Here is a 6,000-nt window from a genome sequence, read left to right as displayed (position 1 = left end):
ATGACATCCATGTCATCGATGCGGAGATTTTTGGACGGGGCCTGCCATTTAGTGCGCTTGTGGAGTTCTTTGAGGTACTCTTCTTTCCATCGCACACGGATCTGCTGATGGAGAGCTTTCAAATGCTGCCACCGATTAAGAATGGATTTCGTTTCTCCCTTTACTTCGGGTTCCACCGTGGACATAAGGGGTCCCCGACAAGGAAATGACCTGGCGTCAGAGCCAGCAAATCTGTCGGATCCTCAGACATAGGAGAGAGCGGCCTGGAGTTAGGGCACGTTTCTATTTTTGCCAAGAGCGTGGAGAGCTCTTCGAACGTGTATTTTCGTGTGGCAGTGCATTTGTAAAATAGCGTCTTAAAACTTTTTACGCCTGCTTCCCAAAGGCCTCCCATATGGGGTGCCCCCGGAGGAATAAATTGCCATTGCATCTCTTGATGAATATAGGCATTCGTCACCGACTCTTTTACGGCTTGAAGGAAATCGCGGGAAAGCAGGATGGCAGCGCCAACAAAGGTTTTACCATTGTCTGACTGGACTTGACGTGGACAACCCCTTCTGTACTCAAAACGAGCGAAAGCGGCAAGAAACTTTTCGGTCGTTAAGTCAGATGTAGGCTCTAAATGGATGGCCTTGGTGGAGAAACAAACAAAAACTAACACATACCCCTTTGTAATAAGACATGCTCTTCCCGTATAGTTCTTTATATCAAACGGACCGGCGTAATCCATGCCAGTATACGTGAATGGTCGGGAGAACGATGCTCTTTCTTTGGGCAGGACACCCATCAGTTGGCTTTGCAACCGCTTTTTGTGGATCACACATACTTTGCACGAATTTACTACTGCTTTCATCAGGTTCTTAATTCTCGGAATCCAGTATTTCGACCGGATGAGGCGCACCATTAACTGGTTCCCACCATGGAGAGTTATGCGATGAGTGAAATTCACAAAGTGGCGAGAAAGCAGGCACTTTTACGGAAGAATCACTGGATGCCGTTCATTGTATTGAAGGCTTTCGGAAGCCGCCACACGGCCGCACGCCCTGATCAGTCTTTGCGGATCTAGAAACGGGTTCATGCTTAGGATGGCACTTGAACTTGGCACTGGACGCTTTTCACTTAGGCAGTGATATTCAACAGGGAATTCTCTGCGCTGAGTGTTCGAAATTAGGAACCGATCGGCGGCGGCGATTTCAGTGTCCAGCAAAAGCACATTAGATGGAGATGTCTGCTTCTTGCACCGCTGGATAAAGTGATGAACATAAGCAAGGACCCGTAGAGCTTTCTCAAGCTTGGAGAAACGTGCCAACAACTCTTCAGAAGGAACTTTTGCGAGATGGACTTTTAGAGCACGCTCCTCCAGGTCGGTCACCGGAGCGTTGTCGACCTGAGTTGGCCATTGGTTGCGTGGATTTTGCAACCAAGTCGGTCCGTGCCACCATAACTGGCTATCGGCTAGATCTTGGAGGGAAACTCCTCTACTTGCCAGGTCTGCTGGATTATGGTCAGATTGAACATGAGACCAATTCTCTGTCTTTGTGGCCTGGGCGATCTTCGTCACCCTATTGGCTACAAATGTGGTCCACTGGCACGCTGACTTGCTTAACCATGCAAGCACTATCGTGGAGTCCGTCCAACAGTAAAGTTCGGAGTTAATCGTAGGCATCTGCGGAATGATGGCTGATGGAAAGCAATAACGCTCCGCACAGCTCCAGTCTTGGGAGCGAAACCGTTTTGACTGGTGCTACCCGGGTTTTCGCGGTTAGGAGTTGCACCATAATGGTGCTGCCCACTTCTACGCGGACATATATTGCCGCCCCATAAGCCTTTTGCGATGCAAAGCCATGATGCTCGACCTTGAAATCTGGATGAAACGATAGCCAGCGTGGAATGCGTATCTGCTCTAAAACCGAATAACTTTGGAGAAAATTAAGCCATCGCTGAAACAGCTCATTTGGAATGTTTTTGTCCCACCCAAGCTCCTGCAGCCAAATCTCCTGCATGAAAATTTTAGCTCGAACGATAAACGGCGCTAACCAGCCTGCAGGGTCGAACAATTTGGGACAGGACTTGGCGTTTTGTAAAGGACGTTTCAATAGCCAACTCTGGCGGGACGAAGAAGAATTCGTCAGAGGTTGCCTTCCAGCGAATACCGAGGGTTTTGGCAGTGCTTTCTGCATCGATCTCGAGAAAATCAGTATTTAAAAGATGGTTGCTCTGAATGGCCGCTAAAACTTCCTTTTGGTTGGAGGTCCATTTCCTCAATGGAAATCCGGCGGAATTCAGAGCGTCTCGGAGCTCTTGCACCATGAGCTGAGCTTCTTCCGTGGAGTCCGCTCCGGCTAGAACATCATCCACATACATGAAATTTCGAATGACATTGCTAGCTTTTGGATGGCTGAGTTCTACGTCAGCTGCTAGCTGCTGCAGTACTCGGATGGTCAGGAAAGTCGCGCAATTGACTCCAAAGGTTACTGTTTTCAATTCGAAATCTCTGATTTCCCCTCTATTGTTACGGAAAAGTATTCGCTGGAATGGAGTGTGTTTCGGATCTACCCAGATCTACCGATACATTTTTTCGATATCGGCGCTGAACACGTATCGGAAATAGCGCCACTTCAGAATTTGAATGGTCAAGTCGGACTGTAAGACAGGGCCAGCATAAAGGATATCATTTAAACTGGTACCATTCGATGAAGGGCTGGAGGCATTAAATACTACACGGAGTTTAGTAGTTATAATATAATAGGCGTTGCAATCATGTGTAGGAAGAACTTGTCGCATGTGCTTTAAGTCGAGATATTCCTGGATCACCGAATCGTATCTCGCTTTCAAGGCCTCATCTCTTTTTAGACGCTGCTCATTTCCTAAGAACTGAGCCAACGCGAAAGACCTAGAATGCCCTAGCCCGGAACCGATATGTTCTGGGTCGCGAAAAGGCAGAGGAACGACATATTTGCCGCACTCGTTTCTCGTGGTCGTTTGAAGGAAATTCTTCTCGCACATGGAATCGGATTTTTTTACCAGCTCTGTTGGTATATTCTCCACCTCCCAAAATTTTGTGAGTAGTTTGTCCAGTGAATTATCGTTCGCGTGGGAGATCTGTGTCGAAAATAAGAAATTCTGCTTTGGGCTGAGGCTGACACTGGCCCAGTTAGTACCCAGCCGAAAATGGTCTCTTGCCCCAAGAGAGAGCCACAGATGTTGGTTTTTGCTCCACTCAGAAGCATCGAAGGCAGAATGTCGGCTCCGATAAGGACATCTTTTTGTGCGCTCTCATGGAATTTTGGATCCGCCAGTGGAAAATCGGGAAGATCCCGAAGGAAATTTTGCGGAATCGGGTAGGAGGGCAGATTTCCGACTAGTTGAGGGAGGACATAGGCCGTCGTCTCCAACTGCAACGCGGGCCTAGTCGGAATTCGGATGGTGAAACTGCAGAGCTTCTTGGACTGAGCAGCTACTGTTTGGTTTAAGCCTGAGACTTGGGCTTGAACCACCTGGAATGGCAATCTAATTAGATTGAACAGTCGCTCGGTTATGAATGTTGCCTCTGATCCGGAGTCGATCAGGGCGCGTGCCTTAAAGTTAGTGCCAAGATGGGAAATATTGATTACGGCAGTGCTAAGAAGGATTGCTCTTGAACACGTGGCGAAATAATTTTGAACACCGGCTTGCTCATTAGGAAGGAAATTGGCTTGATTAGCAGAAATTTGCCTTGCAGGAGGACTTGAATTGCTGGAAAATGGGTTGTTTCGGTGCAACAACGTGTGATGCCGGCCACGGCAAGTAAAACAATTGTGCGTGCTTTTGTACTCACGAAGCTGATGTCCCTTTGCAAAGCAGTTTAAGCATTACTGCTTCCGTTTAATGTAGGCTGACCGGTCGTCAACCGACATTTGGAGAAAACGCGGACATACACGGCAGGATGGTTTTCCTTGTTACACAAGTCGCAACTTTTCGATTTTGGAGCCACTTTCGTCTCATAGGAATTTAGTTTTCTAGAGGGCCCACTTGAGTTCATCGCTTTGGAGTGCGTATGACTTGGTACGGACGGTCTCACATCATCGATGGCCTCAAGGGTTCGATGACGTTCTGTGAGGAAGGTGTTCAGCTCTGCCCATGTCGGGATGTCGGCTTTCTTATGGAGCGACTGCTCCCATAAGGAGAGAGTTATCTTCGGGAGCTTGGATGAATACAGATATACCAGCAGGCAGTCCCAGTTCTCAGTGTTGATGCCTGACAGTTCTAAGGCAGTCAAGCAACCTTGAACAGTACTTTTCAAGGCCAACCCAGATTCCTGTGGTATCGACTGCACATTAAACAGTATTTTCAATTGACTGTTTACCAACAATCGTTTATTTTCGAAACGCTCTATTAGGTTTTCCCACGCAGAGCGGAAACCCTCGTTGGTGAGAGGCGAAATCGAAACGATGGCATGCGCGTCGCCACTTGTTTTGGCATTAAAATGGAATAACTTTTTAACCGGAGTCAGCCGTGGATTATTGATATAAATGGCTGTGAAAAGATCCCGGAAAGTCGGACAGCGAAAATAGTCGCCTGCGAAAACTTCTGTATCGCATGGAGGCAACTGACAGCCAGACTGAGACGTGCCCTGCTCGATTTTATCAACGAGCTGGGCAACACACCTTTCATAGACTGAATATCAATAACTGTATTTAGCCCTGAGAATAGGCATGTTGCCTGCTGCCGCTTGCCTGCTGACACAAGGCACTCTGAGCAGAGGTCGAATTCCTTTTCAACCTTGTCCCATAGGGTTCAGACTTGGTCGCGACGGACGCTGAGCATCGTGACGGTTGGAGCTGCAGATTCCGGAGTGTTAATCTGAGCCTCAAATTTGCTTAAGCGGTCAGAAACCGAAATGAATTTGGCTAGCGCTAGATCGGAAGCAGCCATATTTTTAGCTGTGCGCTGTACTGCGGTTTTGGATGGAGTAGCACAGTCGTCGGAAATCTGCGCAGGCGTTTTCACCGAAATGCTTGGGATACTTGGACTCTTGGGCCCTTGTGGTGAAAAAATAGACCTGGGTTTGTCAGCGGACAATTTCTTCTTATCGTCCCCGATGGGCATAATCGAAAAAATGCGAAATGGAAGGGAAGCGGTTTTGGAGCCCGGTCACACTTTTGAAAATGGAGACAGATTCCTTAGCCTGAACTTAATAAATTTAAGCTTGCCGCCGTGAACGGTATAAAGCAGCGGAAAAAGACCGTATAGGATGTAATGAGTGAGAAAGTGGTGTAAAATTTATGAAGTGAAAACGCCGTAGTTTCGACTAATTGGACAGGTGACTCGGAGTGAACAGCGAATTGTATAAATGACCTGTGATTTATGCTAATTAGGTCCACCTCATTTACGATTGGAACACTTGGAACGTGGAACACGGTGAAAAAAAATGTTTATTAGAACGTAGAAAATTTTATTTTTTTGTTTACAACTGGAAACGGAGAAAATTGAATGGTAGAATTGGATTCTTTTCTCCGCGTTGTAAGTACTTCTAAAACAAACACAAATTAATATCCAAGCAACACAGGAAAAAATATTTGTCGGGTTACCGACTTATATTTGGCGGTCGTATTATTTATTTATGGATGAAAAAAAAAATTATTGTCTTGTAGTTTTTTTTTAAATTTTTTTTGAAAATTTAAAAATTAATTTAATAAATATTGAAATATTTATTTGTTAAAAAAAAAGAGAAAAACCCGCTTTTAATTTATTGGTCGGAAATTAATTTGGAAATTTACGGAAAAAATTGATGGAAAACAAAACGCCTTTTCCGCGTCGGCACTTAGAATACATTTTATTTGTGGTTTGGATTTGCCGACGGGAAACAATTTAAACTTTGGTATATGTATGTTATACATAACCAGTGCTTCAAAGCGAACGGTCGTGTTTTTTTTCTGCGCTCCGAATTTATTTTTGTTTTGCTAAATCCAGCGGTGGAATTTAACAAATTCTTTAATAAGTCAATTTCGTAATCCGTAC

The 6,000-nt window shown here is 45.7% G+C and overlaps 1 pseudogene; it reads right to left on the bottom strand.

Annotated features, from left to right (window-relative positions):
- Positions 1–269: 269 nt before the first annotated feature.
- On the bottom strand, positions 270–5,088 carry LOC122756398 (annotated as a pseudogene).
- Positions 5,089–6,000: the final 912 nt, after the last annotated feature.

Source organism: Drosophila santomea, chromosome 2L (assembly GCF_016746245.2).
Source record: "Drosophila santomea strain STO CAGO 1482 chromosome 2L, Prin_Dsan_1.1, whole genome shotgun sequence".
NCBI classification, from domain to species: Eukaryota; Metazoa; Arthropoda; class Insecta; order Diptera; family Drosophilidae; genus Drosophila; species Drosophila santomea.
This window is presented reverse-complemented; position numbering and strand designations above follow the sequence as displayed.